This window comes from Salvelinus fontinalis, unplaced genomic scaffold (assembly GCF_029448725.1).
Source record: "Salvelinus fontinalis isolate EN_2023a unplaced genomic scaffold, ASM2944872v1 scaffold_1461, whole genome shotgun sequence".
Lineage (NCBI taxonomy): Eukaryota > Metazoa > Chordata > Actinopteri > Salmoniformes > Salmonidae > Salvelinus > Salvelinus fontinalis.
In genome coordinates, this window is record NW_026601670.1 from 1 (window position 1) to 24,111 (window position 24,111).

The 24,111-nt window shown below is 42.1% G+C and overlaps 20 non-coding genes across 20 annotated transcripts; all 20 read left to right on the forward strand.

Moving 5' to 3' along the window:
* Positions 1-364: 364 nt before the first annotated feature.
* On the forward strand, positions 365-447 carry trnal-cag (transfer RNA leucine (anticodon CAG)). The gene has a single exon. It is a non-coding gene; the product is annotated as a tRNA-Leu (tRNA).
* A 295-nt stretch (positions 448-742) lies between these two features.
* On the forward strand, positions 743-824 carry trnas-aga (transfer RNA serine (anticodon AGA)). The gene has a single exon. It is a non-coding gene; the product is annotated as a tRNA-Ser (tRNA).
* A 1,773-nt stretch (positions 825-2,597) lies between these two features.
* trnal-cag (transfer RNA leucine (anticodon CAG)) lies at positions 2,598-2,680 on the forward strand. Its single transcript has one exon. It is a non-coding gene; the product is annotated as a tRNA-Leu (tRNA).
* Positions 2,681-2,975: 295 nt separating this feature from the next.
* trnas-aga (transfer RNA serine (anticodon AGA)) lies at positions 2,976-3,057 on the forward strand. The gene has a single exon. It is a non-coding gene; the product is annotated as a tRNA-Ser (tRNA).
* A 1,331-nt stretch (positions 3,058-4,388) lies between these two features.
* trnal-cag (transfer RNA leucine (anticodon CAG)) lies at positions 4,389-4,471 on the forward strand. Its single transcript has one exon. It is a non-coding gene; the product is annotated as a tRNA-Leu (tRNA).
* Positions 4,472-4,766: 295 nt separating this feature from the next.
* Positions 4,767-4,848, forward strand: trnas-aga (transfer RNA serine (anticodon AGA)). Its single transcript has one exon. It is a non-coding gene; the product is annotated as a tRNA-Ser (tRNA).
* Positions 4,849-6,168: 1,320 nt separating this feature from the next.
* Positions 6,169-6,251, forward strand: trnal-cag (transfer RNA leucine (anticodon CAG)). Its single transcript has one exon. It is a non-coding gene; the product is annotated as a tRNA-Leu (tRNA).
* Positions 6,252-6,538: 287 nt separating this feature from the next.
* Positions 6,539-6,620, forward strand: trnas-aga (transfer RNA serine (anticodon AGA)). The gene has a single exon. It is a non-coding gene; the product is annotated as a tRNA-Ser (tRNA).
* A 1,331-nt stretch (positions 6,621-7,951) lies between these two features.
* trnal-cag (transfer RNA leucine (anticodon CAG)) lies at positions 7,952-8,034 on the forward strand. Its single transcript has one exon. It is a non-coding gene; the product is annotated as a tRNA-Leu (tRNA).
* A 287-nt stretch (positions 8,035-8,321) lies between these two features.
* Positions 8,322-8,403, forward strand: trnas-aga (transfer RNA serine (anticodon AGA)). Its single transcript has one exon. It is a non-coding gene; the product is annotated as a tRNA-Ser (tRNA).
* A 1,331-nt stretch (positions 8,404-9,734) lies between these two features.
* On the forward strand, positions 9,735-9,817 carry trnal-cag (transfer RNA leucine (anticodon CAG)). Its single transcript has one exon. It is a non-coding gene; the product is annotated as a tRNA-Leu (tRNA).
* Positions 9,818-10,104: 287 nt separating this feature from the next.
* Positions 10,105-10,186, forward strand: trnas-aga (transfer RNA serine (anticodon AGA)). The gene has a single exon. It is a non-coding gene; the product is annotated as a tRNA-Ser (tRNA).
* Positions 10,187-11,517: 1,331 nt separating this feature from the next.
* trnal-cag (transfer RNA leucine (anticodon CAG)) lies at positions 11,518-11,600 on the forward strand. The gene has a single exon. It is a non-coding gene; the product is annotated as a tRNA-Leu (tRNA).
* A 287-nt stretch (positions 11,601-11,887) lies between these two features.
* Positions 11,888-11,969, forward strand: trnas-aga (transfer RNA serine (anticodon AGA)). Its single transcript has one exon. It is a non-coding gene; the product is annotated as a tRNA-Ser (tRNA).
* A 1,331-nt stretch (positions 11,970-13,300) lies between these two features.
* Positions 13,301-13,383, forward strand: trnal-cag (transfer RNA leucine (anticodon CAG)). The gene has a single exon. It is a non-coding gene; the product is annotated as a tRNA-Leu (tRNA).
* A 287-nt stretch (positions 13,384-13,670) lies between these two features.
* Positions 13,671-13,752, forward strand: trnas-aga (transfer RNA serine (anticodon AGA)). The gene has a single exon. It is a non-coding gene; the product is annotated as a tRNA-Ser (tRNA).
* A 1,331-nt stretch (positions 13,753-15,083) lies between these two features.
* On the forward strand, positions 15,084-15,166 carry trnal-cag (transfer RNA leucine (anticodon CAG)). Its single transcript has one exon. It is a non-coding gene; the product is annotated as a tRNA-Leu (tRNA).
* Positions 15,167-15,453: 287 nt separating this feature from the next.
* Positions 15,454-15,535, forward strand: trnas-aga (transfer RNA serine (anticodon AGA)). The gene has a single exon. It is a non-coding gene; the product is annotated as a tRNA-Ser (tRNA).
* Positions 15,536-16,866: 1,331 nt separating this feature from the next.
* trnal-cag (transfer RNA leucine (anticodon CAG)) lies at positions 16,867-16,949 on the forward strand. Its single transcript has one exon. It is a non-coding gene; the product is annotated as a tRNA-Leu (tRNA).
* A 287-nt stretch (positions 16,950-17,236) lies between these two features.
* trnas-aga (transfer RNA serine (anticodon AGA)) lies at positions 17,237-17,318 on the forward strand. The gene has a single exon. It is a non-coding gene; the product is annotated as a tRNA-Ser (tRNA).
* Positions 17,319-24,111: the final 6,793 nt, after the last annotated feature.

The window sequence follows — 24,111 nt, forward strand, 5'->3', positions numbered from 1 at the left end:
AAGATTGCGCTGCAAATACCCATTAAGCCATTTGTTAAGATTTCCCCCATGTGGACCTGTTGTCACTCTTACCCTGATGGTTGCTGATACTTCCAGACACCTTTTCGGTCTTATCTGAGCAATTTGATCATTTATATCAGAATGTCCATATTCTGAGGCCACTTTAGCGCTCAATCAATGACGATTTTCTACGCGTTTCCCATTGAAGGCCATATTGAGGTTAAATCAATGACTGGAGCTTGTAATTGATAAAAACAAATGACTATTGAAAGTGCAAGTCAGTATCGTGCATTTACTGGTCTTTATTTACTGGTCATTTACAGGTCTTCTACTCTTTAACCCGAAACCCAGTTACTGTCCAGCAGTCAGGATGGCCGAGCGGTCTAAGGCGCTGCGTTCAGGTCGCAGTCTCCCCTGGAGGCGTGGGTTCAAATCCCACTTCTGACAGTTGTTTAGCGCCTCTCGCGCAGGAGTCATGCTGCTTTGCAGTAATAATCAGAAGATGAAATAACAACTTCACACAGTGAAATAACAATTAGTAAATTATCCCTCTCAACCTTCTGGAGCTGGACAAAGAAAATAAGAAAAAGCAGTACTTAATAACAACTGAATGAAGGGAACATTTCATGAAGTTAATGCATTATAGTGACTTACTACATTATCCTTCAGTTATTAAATTATCGTTTGCTCTAGGCTATGCCTGCCGGGCCCTTCACTTATAACAAACAATTCTACTGTCACAGTTGTCGTGGCCGAGTGGTTAAGGCGATGGACTAGAAATCCATTGGGATCTTCCCGCGCAGGTTCGAATCCTGCCGACAACGAAATTACATTTTTTTGACCCCTCCGGAGGTGGAAGTTTATTCGTGTTTCATATACCAATCACATCCTCTCAGATCTCCACAAGTACATAGGGATCAGGTGTCCATTTGGGATAGGACTGCAGGCCATCTATCTCACCTCACACATTTACACACCTGGTTATCCATCCTTCTAGCTCTATAGGCAACAGTAGCATAGGTTACAGGTTTGTGGGCAAGCCACAGATTTCAGGTGAGATCCCATGATACACTCAAAAATACAACAACAGGATTCTCATGAATAACCATTAAGCCTTTTGCTAAGATTTCCCCCATTTTGACATGTGGACCTGTTGTCACTCTTACCCTGACGGATTGCTCCAGACACTTTTTTGGTCCTATCTGAGGGGTTTTTATATTCATGTCAAAATGGCCATATTCTGAAGACACTCTTATAGTCTGCAGGGTAATCGAACTCGCCGCATCTAAAGTCAAGCCACACGTCATAGGTGAGATGCCTTGTTAAACCCGAAAAATATAATAAAAACACGATTGCGTTGAAAATAACCATTAAGCCATTCAGGTCGCAGTCTCCCCTGGAGGCGTGTGTTCGACACCCACTTCTGACAATCCTTCTAGCTCTATAGGCAACAGTAGCATAGGTTACAGGTTTGTGGGCAAGCCACAGATTTCAGGTGAGATCCCATGATACACTCAAAAATACAACAACAGGATTCTCATGAATAACCATTAAGCCTTTTGCTAAGATTTCCCCCATTTTGACATGTGGACCTGTTGTCACTCTTACCCTGACGGATTGCTCCAGACACTTTTTTGGTCCTATCTGAGGGGTTTTTATATTCATGTCAAAATGGCCATATTCTGAAGACACTCTTATAGTCTGCAGGGTAATCGAACTCGCCGCATCTAAAGTCAAGCCACACGTCATAGGTGAGATGCCTTGTTAAACCCGAAAAATATAATAAAAACACGATTGCGTTGAAAATAACCATTAAGCCATTCAGGTCGCAGTCTCCCCTGGAGGCGTGTGTTCGACACCCACTTCTGACAACTCTTTAGCGCCTGCATGTCATGCTGCTTTGTTGAAAACCAGTTGATAAATAAATGACTTACGGTACTGGAAATAACACCTAGTTAATATGACTAGTGAATAACTATCGTATTTGTAACATTCTGCAAAAACAGCTAGTTGATGAGAGGCTGAAAGAGAATTGCAAGAATCGCGCAGTTTCCCAAACAGGCAAATAACAAAAGGCATCTCGGAAGGCACAACTCGTCGGTCGTTGTCAGTGGATTGTATTGGCGGGAAGAACAAAAATATAGTCTTCAGGGTAATCGAAGACGCCGCATCTAAAGTCAAGCCACAGGTCACAGGTGAGCTGCCTTGTTAAACCCTAAAAATAAATAAAAACAAGATTGCGCTGCAAATACCCATTAAGCCATTTGTTAAGATTTCCCCCATGTGGACCTGTTGTCACTCTTACCCTGATGGTTGCTGATACTTCCAGACACCTTTTCGGTCTTATCTGAGCAATTTGATCATTTATATCAGAATGTCCATATTCTGAGGCCACTTTAGCGCTCAATCAATGACGATTTTCTACGAGTTTCCCATTGAAGGCCATATTGAGGTTAAATCAATGACTGGAGCTTGTAATTGATAAAAACAAATGACTATTGAAAGTGCAAGTCAGTATCGTGCATTTACTGGTCTTTATTTACTGGTCATTTACAGGTCTTCTACTCTTTAACCCGAAACCCAGTTACTGTCCAGCAGTCAGGATGGCCGAGTGGTCTAAGGCGCTGCGTTCAGGTCGCAGTCTCCCCTGGAGGCGTGGGTTCAAATCCCACTTCTGACAGTTGTTTAACGCCTCTCGCGCAGGAGTCATGCTGCTTTGCAGTAATAATCAGAAGATGAAATAACAACTTCACACAGTGAAATAACAATTAGTAAATTATCCCTCTCAACCTTCTGGAGCTGGACAAAGAAAATAAGAAAAAGCAGTACTTAATAACAACTGAATGAAGGGAACATTTCATGAAGTTAATGCATTATAGTGACTTACTACATTATCCTTCAGTTATTAAATTATCGTTTGCTCTAGGCTATGCCTGCCGGGCCCTTCACTTATAACAAACAATTCTACTGTCACAGTTGTCGTGGCCGAGTGGTTAAGGCGATGGACTAGAAATCCATTGGGATCTTCCCGCGCAGGTTCGAATCCTGCCGACAACGAAATTACATTTTTTTGACCCCTCCGGAGGTGGGAGTTTATTCGTGTTTCATATACCAATCACATCCTCTCAGATCTCCACAAGTACATAGGGATCAGGTGTCCATTTGGGATAGGACTGCAGGCCATCTATCTCACCTCACACATTTACACACCTGGTTATCCATCCTTCTAGCTCTATAGGCAACAGTAGCATAGGTTACAGGTTTGTGGGCAAGCCACAGATTTCAGGTGAGATCCCATGATACACTCAAAAATACAACAACAGGATTCTCATGAATAACCATTAAGCCTTTTGCTAAGATTTCCCCCATTTTGACATGTGGACCTGTTGTCACTCTTACCCTGACGGATTGCTCCAGACACTTTTTTGGTCCTATCTGAGGGGTTTTTATATTCATGTCAAAATGGCCATATTCTGAAGACACTCTTATAGTCTGCAGGGTAATCGAACTCGCCGCATCTAAAGTCAAGCCACACGTCATAGGTGAGATGCCTTGTTAAACCCGAAAAATATAATAAAAACACGATTGCGTTGAAAATAACCATTAAGCCATTCAGGTCGCAGTCTCCCCTGGAGGCGTGTGTTCGACACCCACTTCTGACAACTCTTTAGCGCCTGCATGTCATGCTGCTTTGTTGAAAACCAGTTGATAAATAAATGACTTACGGTACTGGAAATAACACCTAGTTAATATGACTAGTGAATAACTATCGTATTTGTAACATTCTGCAAAAACAGCTAGTTGATGAGAGGCTGAAAGAGAATTGCAAGAATCGCGCAGTTTCCCAAACAGGCAAATAACAAAAGGCATCTCGGAAGGCACAACTCGTCGGTCGTTGTCAGTGGATTGTATTGGCGGGAAGAACAAAAATATAGTCTTCAGGGTAATCGAAGACGCCGCATCTAAAGTCAAGCCACAGGTCACAGGTGAGCTGCCTTGTTAAACCCTAAAAATAAATAAAAACAAGATTGCGCTGCAAATACCCATTAAGCCATTTGTTAAGATTTCCCCCATGTGGACCTGTTGTCACTCTTACCCTGATGGTTGCTGATACTTCCAGACACCTTTTCGGTCTTATCTGAGCAATTTGATCATTTATATCAGAATGTCCATATTCTGAGGCCACTTTAGCGCTCAATCAATGACGATTTTCTACGCGTTTCCCATTGAAGGCCATATTGAGGTTAAATCAATGACTGGAGCTTGTAATTGATAAAAACAAATGACTATTGAAAGTGCAAGTCAGTATCGTGCATTTACTGGTCTTTATTTACTGGTCATTTACAGGTCTTCTACTCTTTAACCCGAAACCCAGTTACTGTCCAGCAGTCAGGATGGCCGAGCGGTCTAAGGCGCTGCGTTCAGGTCGCAGTCTCCCCTGGAGGCGTGGGTTCAAATCCCACTTCTGACAGTTGTTTAGCGCCTCTCGCGCAGGAGTCATGCTGCTTTGCAGTAATAATCAGAAGATGAAATAACAACTTCACACAGTGAAATAACAATTAGTAAATTATCCCTCTCAACCTTCTGGAGCTGGACAAAGAAAATAAGAAAAAGCAGTACTTAATAACAACTGAATGAAGGGAACATTTCATGAAGTTAATGCATTATAGTGACTTACTACATTATCCTTCAGTTATTAAATTATCGTTTGCTCTAGGCTATGCCTGCCGGGCCCTTCACTTATAACAAACAATTCTACTGTCACAGTTGTCGTGGCCGAGTGGTTAAGGCGATGGACTAGAAATCCATTGGGATCTTCCCGCGCAGGTTCGAATCCTGCCGACAACGAAATTACATTTTTTTGACCCCTCCGGAGGTGGAAGTTTATTCGTGTTTCATATACCAATCACATCCTCTCAGATCTCCACAAGTACATAGGGATCAGGTGTCCATTTGGGATAGGACTGCAGGCCATCTATCTCACCTCACACATTTACACACCTGGTTATCCATCCTTCTAGCTCTATAGGCAACAGTAGCATAGGTTACAGGTTTGTGGGCAAGCCACAGATTTCAGGTGAGATCCCATGATACACTCAAAAATACAACAACAGGATTCTCATGAATAACCATTAAGCCTTTTGCTAAGATTTCCCCCATTTTGACATGTGGACCTGTTGTCACTCTTACCCTGACGGATTGCTCCAGACACTTTTTTGGTCCTATCTGAGGGGTTTTTATATTCATGTCAAAATGGCCATATTCTGAAGACACTCTTATAGTCTGCAGGGTAATCGAACTCGCCGCATCTAAAGTCAAGCCACACGTCATAGGTGAGATGCCTTGTTAAACCCGAAAAATATAATAAAAACACGATTGCGTTGAAAATAACCATTAAGCCATTCAGGTCGCAGTCTCCCCTGGAGGCGTGTGTTCGACACCCACTTCTGACAACTCTTTAGCGCCTGCATGTCATGCTGCTTTGTTGAAAACCAGTTGATAAATAAATGACTTACGGTACTGGAAATAACACCTAGTTAATATGACTAGTGAATAACTATCGTATTTGTAACATTCTGCAAAAACAGCTAGTTGATGAGAGGCTGAAAGAGAATTGCAAGAATCGCGCAGTTTCCCAAACAGGCAAATAACAAAAGGCATCTCGGAAGGCACAACTCGTCGGTCGTTGTCAGTGGATTGTATTGGCGGGAAGAACAAAAATATAGTCTTCAGGGTAATCGAAGACGCCGCATCTAAAGTCAAGCCACAGGTCACAGGTGAGCTGCCTTGTTAAACCCTAAAAATAAATAAAAACAAGATTGCGCTGCAAATACCCATTAAGCCATTTGTTAAGATTTCCCCCATGTGGACCTGTTGTCACTCTTACCCTGATGGTTGCTGATACTTCCAGACACCTTTTCGGTCTTATCTGAGCAATTTGATCATTTATATCAGAATGTCCATATTCTGAGGCCACTTTAGCGCTCAATCAATGACGATTTTCTACGCGTTTCCCATTGAAGGCCATATTGAGGTTAAATCAATGACTGGAGCTTGTAATTGATAAAAACAAATGACTATTGAAAGTGCAAGTCAGTATCGTGCATTTACTGGTCTTTATTTACTGGTCTTCTACTCTTTAACCCGAAACCCAGTTACTGTCCAGCAGTCAGGATGGCCGAGCGGTCTAAGGCGCTGCGTTCAGGTCGCAGTCTCCCCTGGAGGCGTGGGTTCAAATCCCACTTCTGACAGTTGTTTAGCGCCTCTCGCGCAGGAGTCATGCTGCTTTGCAGTAATAATCAGAATATGAAATAACCACTTCACACAGTGAAATAACAATTAGTAAATTATCCCTCTCAACCTTCTGGAGCTGGACTAAGAAAAAGCAGTACTTAATAACAACTGAATGAAGGGAACATTTCATGAAGTTAATGCATTATAGTGACTTACTACATTATCCTTCAGTTATTAAATTATCGTTTGCTCTAGGCTATGCCTGCCGGGCCCTTCACTTATAACAAACAATGCTACTGTCACAGTTGTCGTGGCCGAGTGGTTAAGGCGATGGACTAGAAATCCATTGGGATCTTCCCGCGCAGGTTCGAATCCTGCCGACAACGAAATTACATTTTTTTGACCCCTCCGGAGGTGGAAGTTTATTCGTGTTTCATATACCAATCACATCCTCTCAGATCTCCACAAGTACATAGGGATCAGGTGTCCATTTGGGATAGGACTGCAGGCCATCTATCTCACCTCACACATTTACACACCTGGTTATCCATCCTTCTAGCTCTATAGGCAACAGTAGCATAGGTTACAGGTTTGTGGGCAAGCCACAGATTTCAGGTGAGATCCCATGATACACTAAAAAATACAACAACAGGATTCTCATGAATAACCATTAAGCCTTTTGCTAAGATTTCCCCCATTTTGACATGTGGACCTGTTGTCACTCTTACCCTGACGGATTGCTCCAGACACTTTTTTGGTCCTATCTGAGGGATTTTTATATTCATGTCAAAATGGCCATATTCTGAAGACACTCTTATAGTCTGCAGGGTAATCGAACTCGCCGCATCTAAAGTCAAGCCACACGTCATAGGTGAGATGCCTTGTTAAACCCGAAAAATATAATAAAAACACGATTGCGTTGAAAATAACCATTAAGCCATTCAGGTCGCAGTCTCCCCTGGAGGCGTGTGTTCGACATCCACTTCTGACAACTCTTTAGCGCCTGCATGTCATGCTGCTTTGTTGAAAACCAGTTGATAAATAAATGACTTACGGTAATGGAAATAACACCTAGTTAATATGACTAGTGAATAACTATCGTATTTGTAACATTCTGCAAAAACAGCTAGTTGATGAGAGGCTGAAAGAGAATTGCAAGAATCGCGCAATTTCCCAAACAGGCAAATAACAAAAGGCATCTCGGAAGGCACAACTCGTCGGTCGTTGTCAGTGGATTGTATTGGCGGGAAGAACAAAAATATAGTCTTCAGGATAATCGAAGTCGCCGCATCTAAAGTCAAGCCACAGGTCACAGGTGAGCTGCCTTGTTAAACCCTAAAAATAAATAAAAACAAGATTGCGCTGCAAATACCCATTAAGCCATTTGTTAAGATTTCCCCCATGTGGACCTGTTGTCACTCTTACCCTGATGGTTGCTGATACTTCCAGACACCTTTTCGGTCTTATCTGAGCAATTTGATCATTTATATCAGAATGTCCATATTCTGAGGCCACTTTAGCGCTCAATCAATGACGATTTTCTACGCGTTTCCCATTGAAGGCCATATTGAGGTTAAATCAATGACTGGAGCTTGTAATTGATAAAAACAAATGACTATTGAAAGTGCAAGTCAGTATCGTGCATTTACTGGTCTTTATTTACTGGTCATTTACTGGTCTTCTACTCTTTAACCCGAAACCCAGTTACTGTCCAGCAGTCAGGATGGCCGAGCGGTCTAAGGCGCTGCGTTCAGGTCGCAGTCTCCCCTGGAGGCGTGGGTTCAAATCCCACTTCTGACAGTTGTTTAGCGCCTCTCGCGCAGGAGTCATGCTGCTTTGCAGTAATAATCAGAATATGAAATAACCACTTCACACAGTGAAATAACAATTAGTAAATTATCCCTCTCAACCTTCTGGAGCTGGACTAAGAAAAAGCAGTACTTAATAACAACTGAATGAAGGGAACATTTCATGAAGTTAATGCATTATAGTGACTTACTACATTATCCTTCAGTTATTAAATTATCGTTTGCTCTAGGCTATGCCTGCCGGGCCCTTCACTTATAACAAACAATGCTACTGTCACAGTTGTCGTGGCCGAGTGGTTAAGGCGATGGACTAGAAATCCATTGGGATCTTCCCGCGCAGGTTCGAATCCTGCCGACAACGAAATTACATTTTTTTGACCCCTCCGGAGGTGGAAGTTTATTCGTGTTTCATATACCAATCACATCCTCTCAGATCTCCACAAGTACATAGGGATCAGGTGTCCATTTGGGATAGGACTGCAGGCCATCTATCTCACCTCACACATTTACACACCTGGTTATCCATCCTTCTAGCTCTATAGGCAACAGTAGCATAGGTTACAGGTTTGTGGGCAAGCCACAGATTTCAGGTGAGATCCCATGATACACTAAAAAATACAACAACAGGATTCTCATGAATATCCATTAAGCCTTTTGCTAAGATTTCCCCCATTTTGACATGTGGACCTGTTGTCACTCTTACCCTGACGGATTGCTCCAGACACTTTTTTGGTCCTATCTGAGGGGTTTTTATATTCATGTCAAAATGGCCATATTCTGAAGACACTCTTATAGTCTGCAGGGTAATCGAACTCGCCGCATCTAAAGTCAAGCCACACGTCATAGGTGAGATGCCTTGTTAAACCCGAAAAATATAATAAAAACACGATTGCGTTGAAAATAACCATTAAGCCATTCAGGTCGCAGTCTCCCCTGGAGGCGTGTGTTCGACACCCACTTCTGACAACTCTTTAGCGCCTGCATGTCATGCTGCTTTGTTGAAAACCAGTTGATAAATAAATGACTTACGGTACTGGAAATAACACCTAGTTAATATGACTAGTGAATAACTATCGTATTTGTAACATTCTGCAAAAACAGCTAGTTGATGAGAGGCTGAAAGAGAATTGCAAGAATCGCGCAGTTTCCCAAACAGGCAAATAACAAAAGGCATCTCGGAAGGCACAACTCGTCGGTCGTTGTCAGTGGATTGTATTGGCGGGAAGAACAAAAATATAGTCTTCAGGGTAATCGAAGACGCCGCATCTAAAGTCAAGCCACAGGTCACAGGTGAGCTGCCTTGTTAAACCCTAAAAATAAATAAAAACAAGATTGCGCTGCAAATACCCATTAAGCCATTTGTTAAGATTTCCCCCATGTGGACCTGTTGTCACTCTTACCCTGATGGTTGCTGATACTTCCAGACACCTTTTCGGTCTTATCTGAGCAATTTGATCATTTATATCAGAATGTCCATATTCTGAGGCCACTTTAGCGCTCAATCAATGACGATTTTCTACGCGTTTCCCATTGAAGGCCATATTGAGGTTAAATCAATGACTGGAGCTTGTAATTGATAAAAACAAATGACTATTGAAAGTGCAAGTCAGTATCGTGCATTTACTGGTCTTTATTTACTGGTCATTTACTGGTCTTCTACTCTTTAACCCGAAACCCAGTTACTGTCCAGCAGTCAGGATGGCCGAGCGGTCTAAGGCGCTGCGTTCAGGTCGCAGTCTCCCCTGGAGGCGTGGGTTCAAATCCCACTTCTGACAGTAGTTTAGCGCCTCTCGCGCAGGAGTCATGCTGCTTTGCAGTAATAATCAGAATATGAAATAACCACTTCACACAGTGAAATAACAATTAGTAAATTATCCCTCTCAACCTTCTGGAGCTGGACTAAGAAAAAGCAGTACTTAATAACAACTGAATGAAGGGAACATTTCATGAAGTTAATGCATTATAGTGACTTACTACATTATCCTTCAGTTATTAAATTATCGTTTGCTCTAGGCTATGCCTGCCGGGCCCTTCACTTATAACAAACAATTCTACTGTCACAGTTGTCGTGGCCGAGTGGTTAAGGCGATGGACTAGAAATCCATTGGGATCTTCCCGCGCAGGTTCGAATCCTGCCGACAACGAAATTACATTTTTTTGACCCCTCCGGAGGTGGAAGTTTATTCGTGTTTCATATACCAATCACATCCTCTCAGATCTCCACAAGTACATAGGGATCAGGTGTCCATTTGGGATAGGACTGCAGGCCATCTATCTCACCTCACACATTTACACACCTGGTTATCCATCCTTCTAGCTCTATAGGCAACAGTAGCATAGGTTACAGGTTTGTGGGCAAGCCACAGATTTCAGGTGAGATCCCATGATACACTAAAAAATACAACAACAGGATTCTCATGAATATCCATTAAGCCTTTTGCTAAGATTTCCCCCATTTTGACATGTGGACCTGTTGTCACTCTTACCCTGACGGATTGCTCCAGACACTTTTTTGGTCCTATCTGAGGGGTTTTTATATTCATGTCAAAATGGCCATATTCTGAAGACACTCTTATAGTCTGCAGGGTAATCGAACTCGCCGCATCTAAAGTCAAGCCACACGTCATAGGTGAGATGCCTTGTTAAACCCGAAAAATATAATAAAAACACGATTGCGTTGAAAATAACCATTAAGCCATTCAGGTCGCAGTCTCCCCTGGAGGCGTGTGTTCGACACCCACTTCTGACAACTCTTTAGCGCCTGCATGTCATGCTGCTTTGTTGAAAACCAGTTGATAAATAAATGACTTACGGTACTGGAAATAACACCTAGTTAATATGACTAGTGAATAACTATCGTATTTGTAACATTCTGCAAAAACAGCTAGTTGATGAGAGGCTGAAAGAGAATTGCAAGAATCGCGCAGTTTCCCAAACAGGCAAATAACAAAAGGCATCTCGGAAGGCACAACTCGTCGGTCGTTGTCAGTGGATTGTATTGGCGGGAAGAACAAAAATATAGTCTTCAGGGTAATCGAAGACGCCGCATCTAAAGTCAAGCCACAGGTCACAGGTGAGCTGCCTTGTTAAACCCTAAAAATAAATAAAAACAAGATTGCGCTGCAAATACCCATTAAGCCATTTGTTAAGATTTCCCCCATGTGGACCTGTTGTCACTCTTACCCTGATGGTTGCTGATACTTCCAGACACCTTTTCGGTCTTATCTGAGCAATTTGATCATTTATATCAGAATGTCCATATTCTGAGGCCACTTTAGCGCTCAATCAATGACGATTTTCTACGCGTTTCCCATTGAAGGCCATATTGAGGTTAAATCAATGACTGGAGCTTGTAATTGATAAAAACAAATGACTATTGAAAGTGCAAGTCAGTATCGTGCATTTACTGGTCTTTATTTACTGGTCATTTACTGGTCTTCTACTCTTTAACCCGAAACCCAGTTACTGTCCAGCAGTCAGGATGGCCGAGCGGTCTAAGGCGCTGCGTTCAGGTCGCAGTCTCCCCTGGAGGCGTGGGTTCAAATCCCACTTCTGACAGTAGTTTAGCGCCTCTCGCGCAGGAGTCATGCTGCTTTGCAGTAATAATCAGAATATGAAATAACCACTTCACACAGTGAAATAACAATTAGTAAATTATCCCTCTCAACCTTCTGGAGCTGGACTAAGAAAAAGCAGTACTTAATAACAACTGAATGAAGGGAACATTTCATGAAGTTAATGCATTATAGTGACTTACTACATTATCCTTCAGTTATTAAATTATCGTTTGCTCTAGGCTATGCCTGCCGGGCCCTTCACTTATAACAAACAATTCTACTGTCACAGTTGTCGTGGCCGAGTGGTTAAGGCGATGGACTAGAAATCCATTGGGATCTTCCCGCGCAGGTTCGAATCCTGCCGACAACGAAATTACATTTTTTTGACCCCTCCGGAGGTGGAAGTTTATTCGTGTTTCATATACCAATCACATCCTCTCAGATCTCCACAAGTACATAGGGATCAGGTGTCCATTTGGGATAGGACTGCAGGCCATCTATCTCACCTCACACATTTACACACCTGGTTATCCATCCTTCTAGCTCTATAGGCAACAGTAGCATAGGTTACAGGTTTGTGGGCAAGCCACAGATTTCAGGTGAGATCCCATGATACACTAAAAAATACAACAACAGGATTCTCATGAATATCCATTAAGCCTTTTGCTAAGATTTCCCCCATTTTGACATGTGGACCTGTTGTCACTCTTACCCTGACGGATTGCTCCAGACACTTTTTTGGTCCTATCTGAGGGGTTTTTATATTCATGTCAAAATGGCCATATTCTGAAGACACTCTTATAGTCTGCAGGGTAATCGAACTCGCCGCATCTAAAGTCAAGCCACACGTCATAGGTGAGATGCCTTGTTAAACCCGAAAAATATAATAAAAACACGATTGCGTTGAAAATAACCATTAAGCCATTCAGGTCGCAGTCTCCCCTGGAGGCGTGTGTTCGACACCCACTTCTGACAACTCTTTAGCGCCTGCATGTCATGCTGCTTTGTTGAAAACCAGTTGATAAATAAATGACTTACGGTACTGGAAATAACACCTAGTTAATATGACTAGTGAATAACTATCGTATTTGTAACATTCTGCAAAAACAGCTAGTTGATGAGAGGCTGAAAGAGAATTGCAAGAATCGCGCAGTTTCCCAAACAGGCAAATAACAAAAGGCATCTCGGAAGGCACAACTCGTCGGTCGTTGTCAGTGGATTGTATTGGCGGGAAGAACAAAAATATAGTCTTCAGGGTAATCGAAGACGCCGCATCTAAAGTCAAGCCACAGGTCACAGGTGAGCTGCCTTGTTAAACCCTAAAAATAAATAAAAACAAGATTGCGCTGCAAATACCCATTAAGCCATTTGTTAAGATTTCCCCCATGTGGACCTGTTGTCACTCTTACCCTGATGGTTGCTGATACTTCCAGACACCTTTTCGGTCTTATCTGAGCAATTTGATCATTTATATCAGAATGTCCATATTCTGAGGCCACTTTAGCGCTCAATCAATGACGATTTTCTACGCGTTTCCCATTGAAGGCCATATTGAGGTTAAATCAATGACTGGAGCTTGTAATTGATAAAAACAAATGACTATTGAAAGTGCAAGTCAGTATCGTGCATTTACTGGTCTTTATTTACTGGTCATTTACTGGTCTTCTACTCTTTAACCCGAAACCCAGTTACTGTCCAGCAGTCAGGATGGCCGAGCGGTCTAAGGCGCTGCGTTCAGGTCGCAGTCTCCCCTGGAGGCGTGGGTTCAAATCCCACTTCTGACAGTAGTTTAGCGCCTCTCGCGCAGGAGTCATGCTGCTTTGCAGTAATAATCAGAATATGAAATAACCACTTCACACAGTGAAATAACAATTAGTAAATTATCCCTCTCAACCTTCTGGAGCTGGACTAAGAAAAAGCAGTACTTAATAACAACTGAATGAAGGGAACATTTCATGAAGTTAATGCATTATAGTGACTTACTACATTATCCTTCAGTTATTAAATTATCGTTTGCTCTAGGCTATGCCTGCCGGGCCCTTCACTTATAACAAACAATTCTACTGTCACAGTTGTCGTGGCCGAGTGGTTAAGGCGATGGACTAGAAATCCATTGGGATCTTCCCGCGCAGGTTCGAATCCTGCCGACAACGAAATTACATTTTTTTGACCCCTCCGGAGGTGGAAGTTTATTCGTGTTTCATATACCAATCACATCCTCTCAGATCTCCACAAGTACATAGGGATCAGGTGTCCATTTGGGATAGGACTGCAGGCCATCTATCTCACCTCACACATTTACACACCTGGTTATCCATCCTTCTAGCTCTATAGGCAACAGTAGCATAGGTTACAGGTTTGTGGGCAAGCCACAGATTTCAGGTGAGATCCCATGATACACTCAAAAATACAACAACAGGATTCTCATGAATAACCATTAAGCCTTTTGCTAAGATTTCCCCCATTTTGACATGTGGACCTGTTGTCACTCTTACCCTGACGGATTGCTCCAGACACTTTTTTGGTCCTATCTGAGGGGTTTTTATATTCATGTCAAAATGGCCATATTCTGAAGACACTCTTATAGTCTGCAGGGTAATCGAACTCGCCGCATCTAAAGTCAAGCCACACGTCATAGGTGAGATGCCTTGTTAAACCCGAAAAATATAATAAAAACACGATTGCGTTGAAAATAACCATTAAGCCATTCAGGTCGCAGTCTCCCCTGGAGGCGTGTGTTCGACACCCACTTCTGACAACTCTTTAGCGCCTGCATGTCATGCTGCTTTGTTGAAAACCAGTTGATAAATAAATGACTTACGGTACTGGAAATAACACCTAGTTAATATGACTAGTGAATAACTATCGTATTTGTAACATTCTGCAAAAACAGCTAGTTGATGAGAGGCTGAAAGAGAATTGCAAGAATCGCGCAGTTTCCCAAACAGGCAAATAACAAAAGGCATCTCGGAAGGCACAACTCGTCGGTCGTTGTCAGTGGATTGTATTGGCGGGAAGAACAAAAATATAGTCTTCAGGGTAATCGAAGACGCCGCATCTAAAGTCAAGCCACAGGTCACAGGTGAGCTGCCTTGTTAAACCCTAAAAATAAATAAAAACAAGATTGCGCTGCAAATACCCATTAAGCCATTTGTTAAGATTTCCCCCATGTGGACCTGTTGTCACTCTTACCCTGATGGTTGCTGATACTTCCAGACACCTTTTCGGTCTTATCTGAGCAATTTGATCATTTATATCAGAATGTCCATATTCTGAGGCCACTTTAGCGCTCAATCAATGACGATTTTCTACGCGTTTCCCATTGAAGGCCATATTGAGGTTAAATCAATGACTGGAGCTTGTAATTGATAAAAACAAATGACTATTGAAAGTGCAAGTCAGTATCGTGCATTTACTGGTCTTTATTTACTGGTCATTTACTGGTCTTCTACTCTTTAACCCGAAACCCAGTTACTGTCCAGCAGTCAGGATGGCCGAGCGGTCTAAGGCGCTGCGTTCAGGTCGCAGTCTCCCCTGGAGGCGTGGGTTCAAATCCCACTTCTGACAGTAGTTTAGCGCCTCTCGCGCAGGAGTCATGCTGCTTTGCAGTAATAATCAGAAGATGAAATAACCACTTCACACAGTGAAATAACAATTAGTAAATTATCCCTCTCAACCTTCTGGAGCTGGACTAAGAAAAAGCAGTACTTAATAACAACTGAATGAAGGGAACATTTCATGAAGTTAATGCATTATAGTGACTTACTACATTATCCTTCAGTTATTAAATTATCGTTTGCTCTAGGCTATGCCTGCCGGGCCCTTCACTTATAACAAACAATTCTACTGTCACAGTTGTCGTGGCCGAGTGGTTAAGGCGATGGACTAGAAATCCATTGGGATCTTCCCGCGCAGGTTCGAATCCTGCCGACAACGAAATTACATTTTTTTGACCCCTCCGGAGGTGGAAGTTTATTCGTGTTTCATATACCAATCACATCCTCTCAGATCTCCACAAGTACATAGGGATCAGGTGTCCATTTGGGATAGGACTGCAGGCCATCTATCTCACCTCACACATTTACACACCTGGTTATCCATCCTTCTAGCTCTATAGGCAACAGTAGCATAGGTTACAGGTTTGTGGGCAAGCCACAGATTTCAGGTGAGATCCCATGATACACTCAAAAATACAACAACAGGATTCTCATGAATAACCATTAAGCCTTTTGCTAAGATTTCCCCCATTTTGACATGTGGACCTGTTGTCACTCTTACCCTGACGGATTGCTCCAGACACTTTTTTGGTCCTATCTGAGGGGTTTTTATATTCATGTCAAAATGGCCATATTCTGAAGACACTCTTATAGTCTGCAGGGTAATCGAACTCGCCGCATCTAAAGTCAAGCCACACGTCATAGGTGAGATGCCTTGTTAAACCCGAAAAATATAATAAAAACACGATTGCGTTGAAAATAACCATTAAGCCATTCAGGTCGCAGTCTCCCCTGGAGGCGTGTGTTCGACACCCACTTCTGACAACTCTTTAGCGCCTGCATGTCATGCTGCTTTGTTGAAAACCAGTTGATAAATAAATGACTTACGGTACTGGAAATAACACCTAGTTAATATGACTAGTGAATAACTATCGTATTTGTAACATTCTGCAAAAACAGCTAGTTGATGAGAGGCTGAAAGAGAATTGCAAGAATCGCGCAGTTTCCCAAACAGGCAAATAACAAAAGGCATCTCGGAAGGCACAACTCGTCGGTCGTTGTCAGTGGATTGTATTGGCGGGAAGAACAAAAATATAGTCTTCAGGGTAATCGAAGACGCCGCATCTAAAGTCAAGCCACAGGTCACAGGTGAGCTGCCTTGTTAAACCCTAAAAATAAATAAAAACAAGATTGCGCTGCAAATACCCATTAAGCCATTTGTTAAGATTTCCCCCATGTGGACCTGTTGTCACTCTTACCCTGATGGTTGCTGATACTTCCAGACACCTTTTCGGTCTTATCTGAGCAATTTGATCATTTATATCAGAATGTCCATATTCTGAGGCCACTTTAGCGCTCAATCAATGACGATTTTCTACGCGTTTCCCATTGAAGGCCATATTGAGGTTAAATCAATGACTGGAGCTTGTAATTGATAAAAACAAATGACTATTGAAAGTGCAAGTCAGTATCGTGCATTTACTGGTCTTTATTTACTGGTCATTTACTGGTCTTCTACTCTTTAACCCGAAACCCAGTTACTGTCCAGCAGTCAGGATGGCCGAGCGGTCTAAGGCGCTGCGTTCAGGTCGCAGTCTCCCCTGGAGGCGTGGGTTCAAATCCCACTTCTGATAGTAGTTTAGCGCCTCTCGCGCAGGAGTCATGCTGCTTTGCAGTAATAATCAGAATATGAAATAACCACTTCACACAGTGAAATAACAATTAGTAAATTATCCCTCTCAACCTTCTGGAGCTGGACTAAGAAAAAGCAGTACTTAATAACAACTGAATGAAGGGAACATTTCATGAAGTTAATGCATTATAGTGACTTACTACATTATCCTTCAGTTATTAAATTATCGTTTGCTCTAGGCTATGCCTGCCGGGCCCTTCACTTATAACAAACAATTCTACTGTCACAGTTGTCGTGGCCGAGTGGTTAAGGCGATGGACTAGAAATCCATTGGGATCTTCCCGCGCAGGTTCGAATCCTGCCGACAACGAAATTACATTTTTTTGACCCCTCCGGAGGTGGAAGTTTATTCGTGTTTCATATACCAATCACATCCTCTCAGATCTCCACAAGTACATAGGGATCAGGTGTCCATTTGGGATAGGACTGCAGGCCATCTATCTCACCTCACACATTTACACACCTGGTTATCCATCCTTCTAGCTCTATAGGCAACAGTAGCATAGGTTACAGGTTTGTGGGCAAGCCACAGATTTCAGGTGAGATCCCATGATACACTCAAAAATACAACAACAGGATTCTCATGAATAACCATTAAGCCTTTTGCTAAGATTTCCCCCATTTTGACATGTGGACCTGTTGTCACTCTTACCCTGACGGATTGCTCCAGACACTTTTTTGGTCCTATCTGAGGGGTTTTTATATTCATGTCAAAATGGCCATATTCTGAAGACACTCTTATAGTCTGCAGGGTAATCGAAGTCGCCGCATCTAAAGTCAAGCCACACGTCATAGGTGAGATGCCTTGTTAAACCCGAAAAATATAATAAAAACACGATTGCGTTGAAAAGTGCAAGTCAGTTGAAAATTCTATGTCCATGGATGATATTGTTAAAGAACATGTGAAGGAGACAGAGTGGGTGAAGCCTAAAGGTTGATCAGTAGGAAAGAGGGTTAAAGAACTGAAAGCTTATCGGTGCTGTTGAGGTTTGAGAAGGTTTTGTCTGGAAAAGTATAAAATAGGATTCTGTAGCTTCAATGTCAGAGAATTTGACCCAGCCTCATCAATCAACCAATCAAATGTATTTATAAAGCCCTTCTTACATCGGCTGATGTCACAAAGTGCTGTACAGAAACCCAGCCCAAAACTCCAAACAGCAAGCAATGCAGGTGTAGCACAGTGGCTAGGAAAAATTCCCTAGAAAGGCCAGAACCTAGGAAGAAACCTTGAGAGGAACCAGGCTATGAGGGGTGGCCAGTCCTCTTCTGGCTGTGCTGGGTGGAGATTATAACAGAACATGGCCAAGATGTTCAAATGTTCATAGATGACCAGCAGGGTCAAATAATAATCACAGTGGTTGTCGAGGGTGCAACAGGTCAGCCCCTCAGGAGTAAATGTCAGTTGGCTTTTCATAGCCGATCATTGAGAGTTTCTCTACCGCTCCTGCTGTCTCTAGAGAGTTGAAAACAGCAGGTCTGGGACAGGTAGCACGTCCGGTGAACAGGTCAGGGTTCCATTGCAGAACAGTTGAAACTGGAGCAGCAACAGTGAATCATCACAGTGTTTTTAAATGCCAAAGATTGGGACATGTAGCTGTTGAGTGAAAAGATGTGCCAAGTGTGGTGGGGAACATGATTACGGGGAATGTTGGAGCAATGTGACGGTTAATTGTTGCAATTGTGCGGAGGACACACAGAGCAGCATTTGGTGGATGCCAGGTGCAGAGAGATGCTCAGAGATATAGAATCCGTCATGATGTATCATATGCAGAGGCTGTAAGACAGACTGGTGGAACTACAGTGCAGATTGATGGAGCTTCCATGGTTGGTCCCGTAATAAAAGGACCTACTGTCAGACTGATGTAGCTTCCATGGTTGGTCCTGTAGTAAGAGGACCTACTGTCAGACTGATAGAGCTTCCATGGTTGGTCCCGTAGTAAGAGGACCTACTGTCAGACTGATGTAGCTTCCATGGCTGGTCCCGTAGTAAGAGGACCTACTGTCAGACTGATGGAGCTTCCATGGCTGGTCCCGTAGTAAGAGGACCTACTGTCAGACTGATGTAGCTTCCATGGCTGGTCCCGTAGTAAGAGGACCTACTGTCAGACTGATGGCGCTTCCATGGCTGGTCCCGTAGTAAGAGGAGCTACTGTCAGACTGATGGAGCTTCCATGGCTGGTCCCGTAGAAAGAGGACCTACTGTCAGAACTGGTCTTTCTACTAGTCCTGACATGGTTTCGAGGGCTGTTCAGAAATCTTGCGCCCATAAATGTGCTGTGACAAAGGATACTTTAATAGTGAATCAAATTTACTTCATAAATTTCATTGGTAAGGTTATCAACATCTTGGATTGTGTGAAGCAGAAATACCAGTTTGAAAGTTATCTTGTAAACCGCAGCAGAGTTGTTGGGGGTAACAGATGTTACTGTCGGTATGGTTTTTGATAAGCTGGATAACCTGGGCTGGATTGTCTCAGCATGATATAGACCCCAATGTTTGCAAACACAGAAAGGGATCTATTGATAAAGTTTATTGGGGGTGTGGGAGGGTTTTTTGGGAAGGGGAGGGTGTGGTAGAAGTTAATAGGGATTTCTTGGTTTATTTTCTTAGTACAGAATTAGACAGACATGGACCTTAAATGTTTGTTTGCGGACTGCCATGATACCATAGGAGGTCTGCATCAACGGACTTCAGTGCAGGTAGTGCCTCATCAGAGAGAGAACATTTCAGTTGCTCTACAGTTTTGAACGTGAATGTAATGATTATCAGTTTTTTACATGTGTACTAATATTCAGACACATTCAGTTGTTTCTATATTTATCTATAATTCAGGGTTTGCACAAGGGGCTTAAAGTAAATAAATGACTTGCCACTGTACGATCCCTGATAATTCTTACTATGGTGTGAATTGGAAATACAATTGGTTTTTGTGAGTGAAATAATACAGTGAAGACAAGGTTATTCATAAAAATGGTACTTAGTACTGCCTAAATCATACTGCAATCTTCTACTAAATGGTTTTTGAGTCATTTATGGATTTATGTGAATTTAGGAAATCTACTATAGATTAAGTGCACTTATGTTGTGCAATTTAAAATGTGTACTTTGTGTCTAATGTGAATGAATGTTTTGTCAAGGATTAGCTACCTGATCTACTGAAATTAGATAATTGAACAAGAAAAAATGTGCCAGAAGTGTCAAGAAAATAACTTTTGTGTCTGTTTGTCTTTATTACTACAGGCCGACTCAGATTAAGTCTGAGGCTGGTAACATCAACAGTGAGGACAAACCCATCCTGCCACTCTCCTTCCACACTGAGTAGAAACCTACAGTCACTGGGTCCTGATTGTGACAGTGGAGCCCAGTTTGCACCGCAGGATCCAGAGATGGCATCAGTGAAGCTGGAGAACTGCAGTCAAACACTGGAGCTGAATGTCAACATTAAAGATGAAGAAGAAGAAGAAGAAGAGGAGGAGAAGATTAGGACAACTGTTAGTCATGGTAAGAGCAGGTTCTATCTATAAGTTATCTTCATAAATTAGACCTCCATAAGATATGACCAGTCTATTGCTAGGTTGAATTCTGTAATTCTGACATCACACATCCATGAACAACTCAAGACTTCACAGCGAAGCAAAATATTTTAAAACTTGTAACGCCTGCCTTTGCCCACACATTGTCTGAAGAATGTTGAAAATGTTTAATACCCTCAATCACCAAGTTAGGCATACCTCATTTCAACATAGGCCATGGCATCATCACTGTCAATATTGAATTATAATTCTTCGCGTTTTACCAATGAAATGACCAAGCTACGTCTGCATGCCAATCGTTTGATCTCAATCAATTTCATGGGAATATGCATTTAAATCTTCTTGAATTACTGTTTGGTTAGCAAATTAGAGCAGATGGTGTTAAATTATATAGACTTCCTGTATTTTGTTTTAATCAAAGCACATTCTGCCTAATGGCGCGCGCTGTTGAGTTTGAGACGATTCAGCAAACCATTCTAAAATCTCGTAAGAAATTAGGTGTTGTTTTTGTTGTAACAGTAATGTTATGCTATAATATTTGGTTATGTGGACTACTAATTAATCAGTAGGTGATCGTCCAAGACATTGATCTAACTTTACTAAACAATCACCATTGTGGCGGCTCATCGCTCTTGCAGCACTACACCCCTGCAGTCTGCTGCACCAACTAGTGATTGATACTCACCTAGCCTACTCTTTTGTCTCGCGCAACATTTGGTGATGCAGAAATGAGAAAACATGTTTGGCTGTTTTTATGAAAATCTGGGAATATTTGGCCAAGGAAACATTTCTGGTTGGTCTCAAGGAATGTCACACAGGGAGACTTTTTAAAACAGGATTGAGTGAAGTTGCAGCTAATGCTCATGGAGAGCCTCACAATTATTATTATTAACCTTTATTTAACTAGGCAAGTCAGTTAAGAACAAATTATTATTTACAATGGCGGCCTACACCGGCCAAACCCGGACAACACTTGGCCAATTGTGCGCCGCCCTATGGGACTCCCAATCACGGCCAGTTGTGATACAGCCTGGAATCTAACCAGGGTGTCTGTAGTGACGCCTCTAGCACTGAGATGCAGTGCCTTAGACCGCTGCGCCACTCGGGAGCTCATAAGTTTGATGAAATTCCATCATCTTTCAGTCTAATAGGGATATTTACTTCCTTTTGTAGCTCTTCACCAGCTTCTTGTATGTTTATTGTACATAAATATAAACACAACATGCAACAATTTCAACGATTTTTCTGAGTTACAGTTCATAAAAGGGGCGGCAGGTAGCCTAGTGGTTAGAGCGTTGGGCCAGTAACCGAAAGGTTGCTGGATCGAATCCCTGTGCTGACAAGGTAAAAATCTGTCGTTCTGCCCCTGAACAATGCAGTTAACCCACTGTTACCCGGAAGGCCGTCATTGTTAGTTTGAATTGATCTTAACTGACTTACCTAGTTAAATAAAGGTTAAATGTAATAAAAAATATATATATATATTGAAATGAATTAGGCCCTAACCTGTAGGTTTCACATGACTGGGCAGGGGTGCAGCCATGGGTGGGCCTTGGAAGGCATAGGCCCACCCACTTGGCAGCCAGACCCACCTCAGGTCCTGGGCTGACGTTATTACACGTGGTCTACAATTGTGAGGCCGGTTGGACGTACTGCCAAATACTCTAATACGATGTTGGAGGCAGCTTATGGTCGAGGAATTAACCTCTCTAGGATATGTGGGACGCTAGCGTCCCAACTGGCCAACATCTAGTGAAAATGCAGAGCGCCAAATTCAAATAAATTACTATAAAAATTAAACTTTCATGAAATCACACATGCAATACACCAAATTAAAGCTACACTTGTTGTGAATCCAGCCAACGTGTCAGATTTCAAAAAGGCTTTACGGCGAAAGCAAACAATGCTATTATATGAGGATAGCACCCCAGCAAACAAACATCGACCATCATATTTCAGCCCTCCAGGCGCGACACAAAACGCAGAAATAAAGATATAATTCATGCCTTACCTTTGACGAGCGTCTTCTGTTGGCACTCCAATATGTCCCATAAAAATCACAAATGGTCCTTTTGTTCGATTAATTCCGTCGATATATATCCAAAATGTCCATTTATTTGGCGCGTTTGACATGCGTTTGACACGCGTTTGACACCCGTGCAACATGACTACAAAAGTTACCTGTAAGCTTTGTCCAAACATTTCAAACTACTTTCCTAATACAACTTTAGGTGTTTTTTAACGTAAATAATCGATAAAATTTAAGACGGGATATACTGTGTTCAATACCGGAGGAAAACAATGTGTAGCGAGCTTTCAGGTTAAGCTCCTCTAACAAAGATTACACTTCCCTCTAGCCTCATTCTGAACAGTGCTTCTTCTTCATTTCTCAAAGGAAAAACCTCAACCAATTTCTAAAGACTGTTGACATCCAGTGGAAGCGATAGGAACTGCAAGAAAGTCGCTTAGAAATCTGGATTCCCAATGAAAACCCATTGAAAAGAGAGTGACCTCAAAAATGAATATTCTGAATGGTTTGTCTTTGGGGTTTTGCCTGCCAAATAAGTTCTGTTATACTCACAGACATGATTCAAACAGTTTTAGAAACTTCAGAGTGTTTTCTATCCAAATCTACTAATGATATGCATATCTTAGCTTCTGGGCCTGAGTAGCAGGCAGTTTAATTTGGGCACGCTTTTCATCCAAAATTCCGAATGCTGCCCCCTATCCTTCAGAAGTTAACATTTAATTCCCAGGAAACAGCTCTGGTCGACATTCCTGCAGTCAGCATGTCAATTGCACGCTCCCTCAAAACTTGAGACATCTGTGGCGTTGTGTTGTGTCACAAAACTGTACATTTTAAAGTGTCCTTTTATTGTACCCAGCCCAAGGTGCGACTGTGTAATGATTATGCCGTTTAATCGGCTTCTTGATATGCCACACCTGTCAGGTGGATGGATTATCTTGGCAAAGGAGAAATGCTCACTAACAGGGATGTAAACATATTTGTGCACACAATTTGAGAGAAATAAGCTTTTTGTGTGTAGGAACATTTCTGAGATTTTGTTTATTTCAGCTCATGAAACATGGGACCAACACTTTACATATTACGTTAATATTTTTTTCCAGTGTAGTTAGGCATAACTGTCCTCTCCGTGTTCGACTGGAATTTAGCCTGAAAAGGATTTGAGAAATATGATATAGGCCTACGTCTCGTTTTGGCCTGCACAGAATATCAGATCTCAACAACGATTGGAGAAGTGTTGAACATAACCAGTAGACTACCACATCCTGATGATTTATATCTGATACATATATATTTCATATTTTATATGTCAAGTTGTAGAAACATCTCAATGATGATCAATGGAAATAGGCTGCATCTGAGCTCAATTCAAAAGTTTGGGGTCACTTAACACCAGTCTCAACGTCAACAGTATAAGGGATTTGCGTCAATTCAAATCTGGTATCAGGACAAAATGTCACCGAATATACTTTAAGTATTTTTATTAAACTCAAGCGATAAATGGTAAATGCAATTTTCGTATATACGGGCTCTCTGTATCACCT